The sequence below is a fragment of the Rhinolophus sinicus genome, chromosome 8 (genome assembly GCF_057876585.1).
Source record: "Rhinolophus sinicus isolate RSI-liver-muscle chromosome 8, RSI-T2T, whole genome shotgun sequence".
NCBI classification, from domain to species: Eukaryota; Metazoa; Chordata; class Mammalia; order Chiroptera; family Rhinolophidae; genus Rhinolophus; species Rhinolophus sinicus.
This window is the reverse complement of record NC_142508.1, coordinates 4,335,860-4,348,039: the sequence shown is the minus strand read 5'-3', so window position 1 is coordinate 4,348,039 and position 12,180 is coordinate 4,335,860. Positions and strand designations below refer to the sequence as shown.

Here is a 12,180-nt window from a genome sequence, read left to right as displayed (position 1 = left end):
AGGTTTTCTAAATTTGTGAATTAATTAGCTGTTGGATGAGCAATGCTTTCACATGGCACAGAACTGAAAACATACAAAATAGCACACTGAGAGAAAATAAGACTCCATTATGATTGTGGCGATTGTTGTGCAGTGCATACATAGATGAAATCCGTACGTTGTACACCTTAAACTTCTACAATGTTGTATGTCACTGATAGCACATAAAACTGGAAAAAATGTTGAATAAAAATGAAGTACAAAGAAACCCCTCAAGTCTAGTTCACACACCCATCACCACACAGTTACAGTTTTCTTCCTTGTGAGGAGAACTTTGAGGACCTACTCTTAGCAACTTTCAAATATACAACAGAGTATCAACTACACTCAGCAGGCTGCTCATTAGCTCCCAGGACTTATTTATCTTATCACTGCCTTGGTTTCCTCTTTTGTCAAGCGGGGACTACGGTGCTTCTTGTGAGGATGAAATAAGAATGTGAAGACCTCTCTCTCCAGAGGGGATACAGTCAGGAGGTGAGAGCGACCGAGGTACAGGGGGACAGGGTGGGTCCTACTTTCAGTCTAGAGGAGATGCTGGACCTACAGACATCAGGGAAGAGCCAGGGAACCCCAAAAAAGTGGCACATAGGGGGCACCCGGATTTGAACCGGGGACCTGTTGATCTGCAGTCAAATGCTCTACCCCTGAGCTACACCCCCACACGTGAACTATTTCTCAGTCATACCTTTATATTCATACAACCACACCCACACCCTATAAACGATCCAGTTTCTGCGTCTTTGGTTTCATGTCCCACTGTCACTCCAAGTTGGCCTTTCCACTCTGAACCCCAACCCACTTTCTTCCTCAAGTTTGGTGAATTGATGATTTGGTCACAATCTTTTGTCCACAGCCAGAGAAAACAGGGGTCCAGGGACCCTCTCGTGACCTAGACGAGAAAACCCAGACCTCTTGAGCCCTTTCACCAGGCCAAGCTCTGGGTCTGAGAGCCCGACCCACCTCGTTTACTCTGTCAGTCACCCTCCATCTCACTTTACTTTATCCATCCTTCTCTCGTTCTGCCTTCTTTCTCCTTTTATTTGCCATCTGTCTTTCTTCTTCCTGCTGTGCCACTCATGGCCTCCTCCCTAACGTCTCTCCTCTCCTAACCACCCAGACTTTTTAGTCCTTTATCTAATTCAAATGTTGCCTTTTTCAAACTAACTCCTTGCCTGAAATGTAAATGGAAGACAGGTCTAGTAAATAAAAGGTGGACCATTTGTTTCCAAAAACAAAATAGATGACAAAAGCTAAGAAAGCTGTGAAAATAACTTTGGTCTTAGTAAGTATTACAACACCTATTAAAACACAAGACTGAAAACAGCACCAGGACAGAACACTTGAAACCCAGACCTGGGGGTATATCATATTATACTAGGGGTACCAAAAAATGTATACAAGTGGACACTTTGGTCAACGTTGCTCAAGCAGTAGTTCGCCGTAATCAGAAGTGTCTGGACACTGATGGTAACTACTTTGAGCACCTCTTGTCATTGCAGAAGTCAAACGTGACTTGTATTCATCTTCTGTTATTAGTATATATGGAGTATTACAATTTTAATACAGTTTTCCTTTCTTAAAATGTGTATACATTTTTGGCACCCTCTGTATACATAGATTTAATAAAAGATAATCACAGCCTACCTATCTGTTGGGCTGCCCCTGCCACCGACCTGATGGCATCACAGTTCCTCTCGCAGATACACTTAAATTGGCATTATTTGCTCCACAGCGTAAAGGCAAGGACTAAAAAATAAATAGGGAGATTGGGGTTCATGGGTGACTTCTTAAACTTTCTTCTTTGTACTCTTCCAGTCTCCACAATTTCTACATAAAATATATTACTTTAAAAAAATCAGACAAACCAATAAATACTACAAAGTTATGCATATTCCATTCTAGTAATTGCATGCGATACCATTTCCTATTGACATAGTAAATAATTGCTTTAAGACAAAAAGAATCGATGGAATGCTAATTTGAGAAATATGCATTATAATTTACATACAATTCATTCAAGCTTTTATAGGAATAATTATTTCCATTTTGCAGGTGAGGACACAGCCTCATAGCTTCATCTGCCATCTCATCCCCCTCCACCTTAGGATGTGCGTCAATCTAAGATACTAATAATGGCTCAGGTATGTTGAGTGCTTACTATGTTGGAGGCACTGAGGGTACCTCTTCCCATATAATCCTCCCAAGAACTCCTTGAAGTCTGTGAAAAGGTCTCCCATGAAGTAGCTAAGATGACCCCCATTTTATAGATGAAGAAACAGAGACTCAGAGGGGTTCGGTCACTTTCATTCAGTCATTCAACAAACAGTAAACATCACTGCATCCCAAATTCTATTCTAGGCACTGAGGACTCAGCAGGGAACAAGGCAAACAAACAAATTCCTGCCCTCAGGGAGCTTCTATTCCGAGAGGTGTCAGGCGACAGACAAGCAAATAAAAACATGCACAAGATCATCACAGATACTGAAAACACTAGAGGAAGCTAAAGTAGGGTGATGTAATGGCAGATGGTGGGGGAGACACAGGGTGGTTCCAGGCTGTGGGCAGAATGACTGCCAAGTCCCAAAGGCGTGAGCTAGGTTAGCAGCATCATGGAGCATAAGCAGTGCCAGTATGGCTGCAGCAAAGGGACAGAGAGCAGGACAGATCTGAGTAGTGGTCAGTGAGGTGGGTTTTATTTCATGTGCCCCCCTAGGGACGGGTGGAGCCTGGATTGACCTTACACACAGGCCACCACCTCCCAAACCTTCCTGATGGGCTCTCTGCAGTGGACTTGACCCAGGACCTGCCACCTCAGGCCTGTTCTACTGTGACAGGCTTCCCGACTCAGTCTGTGAGCCCCTTTGGCCACGCATCGACGTTTGTTATTGTTCATCCAGTCTGCCTGGTTCCTGCCCTGGTGGAGGTGACTTTCTAGCGATGCGCCACACACGAGTGTGACACACTGTCACTCAGGTACTTTCTCAATTGCCATTGTGATGAGTGCTGTGAGCCCACAGAACAGGGCAGAATGAACCATAGTGGGGTTCAGGAGAGGCAGTAACATTGCCACAACACGTTGCAGGTGGAAGGGAAGTTAATTAGGAGATGAGTGGCCCCGGAGACCCAGGGAGCATGGGCGGAACCTGAACCAAAAAAGCAGAGATAAGGCCAGGGTGCTAGAGTCAGGAAGACAGCCTCTTGTGGGCTGAATAATGTCTTCCCGAAATTCATGTCCTTCCAGGAACCTCAGAATGCGAACTTACTGGGAAATAGGCTCATTGCAGACTTAAGGAGCTAAATTAGGATGAGGTCTTACTAGAGTAAGACTGTGTGACTATTGTCCTTATATGAGACACAGAGATAGACACACAAGGAGAAAGCCATGTGACAACTGACAACAGAGACAGACACCGGAGCCATGCATCGAGAAGCCAAGGGATGCCAGAGAATGCTGGCCAACCACGAGCAGCTGGGTGAGAGGCGGGGTACAGATTCTCCCTGAGAGTCTCCAGAGAGAACCAACGCTAATGGCACCCTGATTTTGGACTTCTAGCCAATACATTTCTGTTGTATAAGGCCACCCGGTTTGCGGTACTTGGTGACGGCAGCCCTAGGAAACTAACTAATAAACTAATACACAGCCCAAGATAGGGCTTAATAAGCCTTAGGGCGTTAAGCAAGAGAGGACCATGATTAAATGTACATTTTCAAAAGGTTTCTCTGGCTGCCCAAGGTTCCCAAGCAATCCCAAAGCATTCAAATACATTCAGTGTCAGGCCCCACAATATGGCCGAGGCCACAGTTCTAATGCCACCGCCCGCCTGGTCATCACTCACAAGGAACCACAAAGTGATTCGCAGCCTGTCCCCCTCAAGAGATGACCTCCCCAGTTCTCACCTCTGCCTGCAGGTACCCACCTACTTCCTGCAGGGAACAAGTGTAAACTGGTGGACCTTCTGCAGGCTGGTTTGGCAACATGCATCAAAAGCTTTTTTTTAAAAAAAAAAAGTCCCTACTCTTTGACAGGACAATTCCACTTCTTGGAAATAACTAGACAAATATTTGAAAACGTTTTAGGAAGCAAAAAAGGTCCATCCCATCCTCAGAGCGCTTCTCAAGGTCCACCCACCTCCACGTGGTGCAAATACATCTGCCACTAGCTTAACTGACTCGAGCTTCAGAAGAGCGGGTAGAACGAAACGCCGCCGCTCGGGTCAATTCCGGGGCCACCCCTTCCTTCTCGGTCCCCGCGCCCCCAGGCTTTCCTTTGTACCCTTCTCCTCCGCAGTGGCTTTTGCCTTCGGGGTGGGGCACGTCTCAGCTCGGTCGCACCCCGAGGCCTGCCCTTTGTGTTTGCACCGCCTGCTTCCCAGCCTCGGAGCTGCACAAAGCACGGGCCACCGCAGCTCGCGCAACGGGGCCGGGCGGGCCAGGCGTGCGAGGAAACAAGGACACACGGAAGAAAGGGGGGGTCTCGGGGTGCAGCTGCACGGCTCCGGGACTGCCCCGGAGGCCGGGCCACCGCTCGGCCCACTGCGGGCTTTCGGGGACGGCCCTTTCCTGGGCGCGCGACGACGGCCCCGCGCAACCACCGAGAGGCCCGCGTTCCTAGAGCGGCCGCGGGCGGCCAGGTGCGGCGCCAGCCTCCGCGTGTCCCGGGGCCGCCGGCAGGGGGCAGCATAGCCCGGCGGCCCCACGTGGCGAGGGCGCCTGAAGCAATCCCCGCGGCGGGCGGCTGGGCCGGGGCGTGCTCGGTGGGTTCCGTGGGTTGGCAGGTGGAGGCTCGGGCCGAAGAATTAAAAAAAAAACTCAAGTCATTCAAAATTAAATTTACAAAATACAGATACATTTATTTAAAATATAAATCTATAAACCTATAATTTTTCACAATTAAATAATCTAGAGTGGTGTCTGTTAATCCCGGCTCCATCATCCCGCAGCATCGCTTACAGCGCCCCGGTGAGACAGATACTGTATGTCCCCATTTCACTCGGGCCCAGACTTTGAGGGGGTTGATGGAGTCTCAGGCAGGAAGAGATGGAGCCGGGAGGCCAGCGAGGGAAGCCGAGGACGGGTACCCTGCCGTCCCCTGCGGGAGGCAGGACCTAGCACTGCGGGACTCCAGGGCCATTCCTCAAGGCGTTGGGGGCCTGGGATTGGAAGCAGCCACTTCCCGGGGGTCTCGACGCCTCTATGTTGTGTTATGTGTGTTTGCATATGCCGCTGCTGTGCAGAGCAGGAAGGCAGAGCAGAGCGACTTAAAACGAGAGAAAGCCTGTACAAACAGGAGTGCCAATGTGACAGCTCACAGCCAGCAGAGGAAGGGTGGGAGGGGATGCCTGGATGCCACCTACGGCGCTAGCTCCCTGCATTCTAGCTTGGCTGCCTGCCCACCAGCCCATGGACCCCTTACCAGGGGGCTGGGTGACCTTCCTTCAAAGGCAGGGCAGCCCAGAGGATTTCTGTCATCACCCCAGGCACTCTGCGACTGTGGTAAGAGGATTTGGTAGTGAGCTGGAGGCTCTACCTAATATTTGGGCTGAAATATCAGAGGAAATAAAACACATGTTTATTATATCTAAGTTTTTGGATTAGCTTTAGTGGAAAAAGTCACCTGTATTCCAGCGGGACAGAGATTTGGGGTTTTACCTATGTTTCATCCTGCACCGTCATCTGTGGTTTATTTGCCCATTCATTTAACATTCGTTGAGTACTTCATGTGGGCCAGGGCCAGGAGCAAGCATGGAAACAAACAGTAGCCCGCCGGTGGGAATATCAAGCATATGTGCCACCAAGTACCCACTCTAGACGCCACCCAGCCCAGAAAGCAGGAAGGGACACCCTCAAAGCTACTGGCAGCCAGGTTGTGTAGCCCAGGGTCCTGCCTGGCAATGAGCTGTAACTGGTGTCTGATCTTCCCCTGCCTTCACAGTGTAGGCGTTCGCTGTAAAAACAACTTCGGGGATCCCAGGAGTTTCTGACAGGGCTTTTCTGGACATCTGTGCTACTATTTCCCCTGTCTTCCAAGGATTCTTGGTGGGTGTCAACTCGCTAGATTCACTGGTGAGGTTTAGGGATTCACCCTTGTCTGAAAGGCCATCTGCCCAGTGATGTAGAGGTTACAGAGACTAGACATGCATGTATACCCTAAAAGGAATACATAAACTTAAGAAACCCTGTACCCTATTAAAATAAGTAAGCATGGCATGTGTCACTGGATAAATTAAACATACAGAGCGAGAACTGAGGCTGGGAAAAGTGGAAGCAAGGGAGAAGGGTGGGGACTTGCCCAGGGCAGGTGGGGTTTGAAGTGGCTTCCTCTGTGGCGAGTCCTCAGGTCAGCCCCAGGTCCTGGAGAGGACCAAGCCCATTCAGCTACCTACCACTCGAACCCCAGCCCCTCTGTCTCCAACTATTGTACTTTTTTAGCTTCTGAAAATGTTTTTATTTCAACAAGGGATTATGAGGCTAAAAAAAAGCTTAAAAACCCTGACACGTGAAGTGCAGAAAATTTGGCTGATCATTATAAACTTGATGAAGATTTCGTGTCCCGAATCTGAAAGAGATTCTAAAATATAATATTCTAGATTTGGTTTCTACAGAGAGGGGATGAACGCTTCCAAGCAATCCATTTAACTTCACAGGTGTGGAGATGGTTAAAAGTCCAACTGAACGGGATATACAATTTCTTCTGTTACATTTATGAAGAAGATTTGATATCTTCTCTTGGAGAAATAAGGGGCTCATTCAATTCTAAAATAAGTTTTTATTCGGAACTCAGAAATTCCTTTACAATCAGGGAGAAAAAAAACCCAACAACAATGGCATTTTCATTTGGGGGAAAAGAGTTTTAAACTAAATTCTGAAATTCTGTTATGCGATTATTACCTACTAATGTGTTAATCATTTTGGTAAAATGAACACCCAAGCATGTTTGTATGCAGTGTATGCTTGTTCCAAGACTCTGAAGAGCTGGCACAGATTTGGGCAAGAAAAAAATGTGTCTATTTCTTCTCAATATGTCTACTGTTTGAATTAAATACACTGGAGATTGCTGTGATTCGGTCTGGATAATCATTTGCTTTTTTAGCAGTGCTCTGAAACATTTGAGGCTTAATTTTTTCTAAACTTATTTCAAAATATATCATGAACCTTTGGCTTGGTAAAGCATCGATTACTTCGAGATAAGCAAGGGAAACCCGTGGGTTAAAGTAGGAAAGGAATAATAATAATTTTACTGAGACATTTGTTATTAAATTGCTCAGGAGGTAACTATGCCAACTAACTTACATCCTTTACTTTTGGACAAAATTAATGTGACTTTCAGTGATGCCGATCCCTGCAAGTAAGATCATACAGGCCAAAAAATTGCGTAATTTACCTGCAGAAAGTTTGATCATGGAACCACGTGGTCCTTGGATCATACCTTCGGTAGTAGAATGGCAAATGTCACATTTCATAACCTGTTTAATATTCTTAATTGGATTTAGCTTTAAATCCCATCAGTTTCCATCCTTGGAGAGCATAACTTTAGTATTTGTGCATTCTAAACATGAAGAACTGATTGAATACAGCCCCTTAAAAGGTTGTATACTTATTAGACTGTACTGATTCTAAAAGGAAACAATTATCCTGATAGTCATTATTTAAATAAAATTACTAGAGAGGGTAGAAATTTTCATTGGTCGTTTTATCATTAATATTCAACTTTCTGTTACCCTAGTTAGTAGACAGTAGTAATGCTCCTGTCTTATACTCTGAGTAATTTAGAGAATTTGGATATTATTTTATAAAGCGAAGCAGTGAGTTTCATTCAGCTGGTGGTGGTAGAGGGAATGGTGAGAACCCTAAGAGGTAGTGTGAGCCTGAAAGATTAGAGTCAGGAGAGAGTGCTATTTTCCTAGGGAGTGGGTCCATTTTCCTTGTAATAATCTCCTTCACCCAAATCCTTTTCTGACTGTTAAACAAATGGCTTCTTAGGTCCCAACATCAGAGACAAACACAGAAAAGGAGCCCCTGGCCTTAACAGACAGCCTCTTCCCAAAGTCCCTATGGAAGAGAGGGTCTCAGTATAAGACAGGGGCTAGCTTAGAGCCCACCACCAAGACGCCCAGCCACATCCATTCTACCCTGGTTAGGTGAGCTGGGCCACGGTCCCGGTGACGCTGGGCGGGGCTGGGCTGGGCCGGCCAGCCAGTGAGCTGTGTCTGCTTTCCGCCAGGTCCAGAATTGAAACGGAATGTCCACGGGACAGGCAGAGCTGCGAATCAGAGAGAAATAGTACTGTTTTGCCTTTTTTTTTTTTTTTTTATTAAGTATCCACGCTGAAGAAATTGGGAGGCAGTATATAACAGCAGTTAACAGCAAATACTTAAGTTTAAATTCTGGCCATGTGACCTTGGGCTAATTGCATAACCTCTCTGAACTTCATCTGTAGGGAATACGAATACAATTTCACAGGGAGTCACAAGATAAAATATGAAAGCATTTACTTAGCACAGTGCCTGCAACATGGTAAGACCCAATGAATCGTGGTGATGACTATTATTATCTCCTAATAAACTCAAGGCTAAGTCTGACTGCTTAACAGAAGTTTTCATGTAAGGCCATTCACTATCAGTAGTAGTCAGTTTAATTTTTCTTTTCTTTTTTCCTCCCTTCCTTCCTTCCCTCTTTCCTCTTCCTTCATTTCATTTTTTTTTTAAACATTTGTTTAGCCTGGAGTTACCTTTTGTAGAAAATAGAAATAAAAGGGTTAGATTCTGTTTTAACAAAAAAATACTCATTTCAAGGAACCCGACTGGAAGTGGTAAATGCAGAATTGATTTTTTAAAAAGTTGAAATCTAGAAGTCCCCACTATGCCCGGGAAGCAGCAAGAGACTTGAGCAGCCTAAATGCTTTCCAGAAAGCTGGAGGAGAGGACTTGGCCTGACTCACCGTTGCCCTGGCAACAGTAGGGCCTAGAGACCTCATCCCTGATCCCTTAATCTGAGGAGCCTCAGGAAAGGTCCCCACAGACACCTGGCTAGAGAAAGCTACCCTGACTAACAGGAGGGAGAGAGGAAAGATGGAGGTATGCCTCTTTCTGCAAAGATAGCCACCTACTGTTCTCTGTGATGCTCTCAGCTTTCCAGAACCTCAAAGGCTGACTCTAGAGAATCAGGCCACAGAGTCTCCACCCGATTCTAAGTGCTGTCAAGGCGGTGGATGGTTTCCTAAGCCTTTTGTTTCTCCATGGAGCCCAGCACAGTGTGTTGTACAAACGTTGGGCTTAATAATGGGGGTGGGGGGGTCTGTGTGACGATAAGCACCCCCTAAGGTGCCAGACCCCAGCCCTGCTCCATTCGCTGCCCCCCACCTGAGTGAGCACAGACAGCCCACTTCTTTCTGTCTTAATTTCTCCAGCTGTAAAAGGAGAGGCTCAACATTAAGGCCTTTTTTTTGCCTCTAAAATTCTTTTATTCTCTTAGGACATTAATAATTTTGGCAAATACATGGCACAGAGCATGTTCTGCTTGATATATTCTGTTTCCTCTAATTTTGTCTGAAATTTTAAAATCTGAGGATAAAATGGAATCATTTGAAAGAGGCACTGGCTTTCCCTTTTTCAATAACCATTCAGTTCCCAAGGAAAGAACTCTGTGGCCAAGCACATGGGTTTTGAAGTCGAAAAGACTTGAGTTCAAATCATGGCTCTACCATTTGGTTGTTGTGTGACTTTGGACCTACTCAACCTCTCTGAACCTCAAGCTCTTCACCTAAAAAATGAGTAAGATGATACATCCAGCAGTTATGAGGTGATGTATGCCCAATCTTCAAAAATAAGACACGTTCAATAAATGGCAATTATTCTTTCTTTCTGGTACACAACTCCAGGGGACCAATGGAAACTTTCAAGTTAGGAATTTGAAATTCTGGCTTTCTAATTAAAGGCACCCTAGGAAAGCACCCAGTAAGGAGGGGTACTACCCACTGCAACCTCTGGCGTGTGGCTGAGAGGTGAGTTTAAACCCATCTATTTGACATCATGACCAGTGCGTGGTTTGATTTGCACTTCCTCACACCAAAATAATTTTCCATTTCTGCCTGCTGGGGAAATTTCCTTGTCAGAGATTTGTTTTTTCAAAAAATACCACCAGCCCATGACCTACCTGAACTTCAGTTTTGACTAAGTTAAGCCATCATTAGCTAGAAGCTAATAATGAAATTAGCAAACTTTTATCGTGACTTTAGTAGGAACCAGCATCTTTGGTATGTATTTATTCTTTATGGTATTTAAACCTCAGAACGATGGGAACTTCATTATCCCCATTGAACAGATGAGGACGTTTTTGTTCTGTGAATTAGCTCATGCAAGGCCACACAACCAGCAAGGCTAAATCCACCTCTGTCGACTCCAGAGTCTGTCTACCATCCTCTGTAAATGTTGGCTTTGGACCGCTATGGAGTTTATGGCAGATGGAAAGAGAATCACGCTGGTGTCTAGGAGTTGGAACGAGGGATGGGATGATGGGATTACAGGGTGCTGGGCCCCTTGAAGGAAGAGGCGTGAAGAGGGGGTTAGAGCCAAGGAAGGGGAAGTAGGGGTGACAGCCCAGCTCCGCAGAAGAAGTAGCAGTCTTTGACTATATGGAATCCTTTAGAAACCAGATGCCTAGGAAAAGAAAGCTCACAGCATGGTTCCCGCTAGTGCCCTGGGGATATCCTGGGAACTATAACAAATGAAGCTCCTCTCTGAGTTTCTCCCTTGGATTTCACCCCACACCACTGTGGTCTCCCGCTCAAGTCGGCGTATCTCCAGCATGCTTTGGTCCTCAAATCCCCGGACTAGCCAAGATGGGTGCAGCAATGGCCCTCCACCAAATATCTCCAAAATATCTCTGCTCACAGCTCTTGGAGGCTTCAAATACCCTGGAGTTCAAAAGAGCCATTTCTTCGGTCAGCCCTTCAACCTCCAGCCACCAGTTCCATCACCTGTGACCTGTCCGTTGGACACGGCTGGTTCTCCCATGTGTGACTACGGAAGGTTTCCTTCTCTGTCAGCTTCAGTCTCCTGCTACCTATTCGCATTAGTTCTCTCTCCTGCTCAGGCATCGTCGATGGTTTCTCATACAAGATCAAATTCAAACTCCAGTCTTGAAGTCTTAGATCCAAGTCTCCATCTACATCTCCAGTCTACGCCAAGCCAACCTTTGACGGTGTTTTCCCTCCACGAGCCTCTCCAGAATCAATCACTGCTCCCCACTTTCCACACTTCCACTTTTAAGAACACCCCCACCAAAGGCCTTCCTCAGTTTTCTCATCTATGGACTCCTCCCAGCCTTGGATTTCATGTCCACGGAAAAGCTGTCCTGACTTCCCCAGGCTCCTCCCGCAGACCGCGAAGCACATCACGTGCTTGGCACTCAGTGTTTACTGCACACCAGCGGAATTCCCTGCTCCTGGCTGTGACTCGACTCTCCAGCTGCTTCTGGAGATCAGGCCGCCTCTCCAGCCCTTCACACCTGCTCAGCCGTCTGCCCTCTCCTCTGGCTGCCTGCCCTGCGGTCCTACCATCCTTTCAGAAATGTTCAGTGTAAACGGAGAAGTCCTAGCCTTTCAAATCACTTCCCCTCTCTGTGCCTCAGTTTATGCATCTTTATAGGGAGAGGAGGGGGTTGGTGATCTCTGTGGTCCCTTCAGTCAATAATGTGGCACCTTCACCGTCTAATTCCTTTTTCCAAACCTCCCCACACCCCTCCTCCCTACCCCTAGACACATGACTTATTCCGCCTGCCTTCAGCAGTTCTTATCTCTCAGGCCTGTCTCTGCCTTCAGCACAAGTCCAGACTCCCCAGTTCTGGCTGAGCTGGGCACTCTGCTAGCCTCCATGAATTGTCCCTTCAAATTGCCTGAATACTCTCTGGGCCATTGCCAAGCCCAGGAGCAGAGCGAGAGTCAGTCACTCTGTGGGCAACGTAATATACCCACATTTTCTCTAGGCCTCACTGAATGGAGATTGGAATTGAATACCTGGGGAAACAAAGCAGGGTGCATTCGTGCATTTAATAAATCTAAAGAGCGTAGCTTTGGTGCAACATATAAATAACGAATGAAAAATGTTCTGAATGGTGCCTTTTGTGGTTTCCCCAAAGATTGGC

The 12,180-nt window shown here is 46.5% G+C and overlaps 1 protein-coding gene and 1 non-coding gene across 7 annotated transcripts in view; both read right to left on the bottom strand.

The window, feature by feature from the left end:
* ZNF398 (zinc finger protein 398) overlaps nucleotides 1–4,610 on the bottom strand; it is a 48,745-nt gene extending 44,135 nt beyond the window's left edge. For 3 of the 6 annotated variants that reach the window (XM_074315195.2, XM_088799848.1, XM_074315197.2), the window contains exons 1-2: nucleotides 4,169–4,609; nucleotides 1,684–1,785 (exon numbers count right to left, since the gene is read on the bottom strand). The gene's annotated coding sequence lies outside the window, so the exon portion shown is untranslated. Of the gene's footprint in view, nucleotides 1–1,683; nucleotides 1,786–3,956 lie in introns of all 6 variants that reach the window. The other 3 variants (XM_074315201.2, XM_088799847.1, XM_088799849.1) reach the window with 3 other exon arrangements.
* Nucleotides 627–698, bottom strand: TRNAC-GCA (transfer RNA cysteine (anticodon GCA)). The gene has a single exon. It is a non-coding gene; the product is annotated as a tRNA-Cys (tRNA).
* Nucleotides 4,611–12,180: the final 7,570 nt, after the last annotated feature.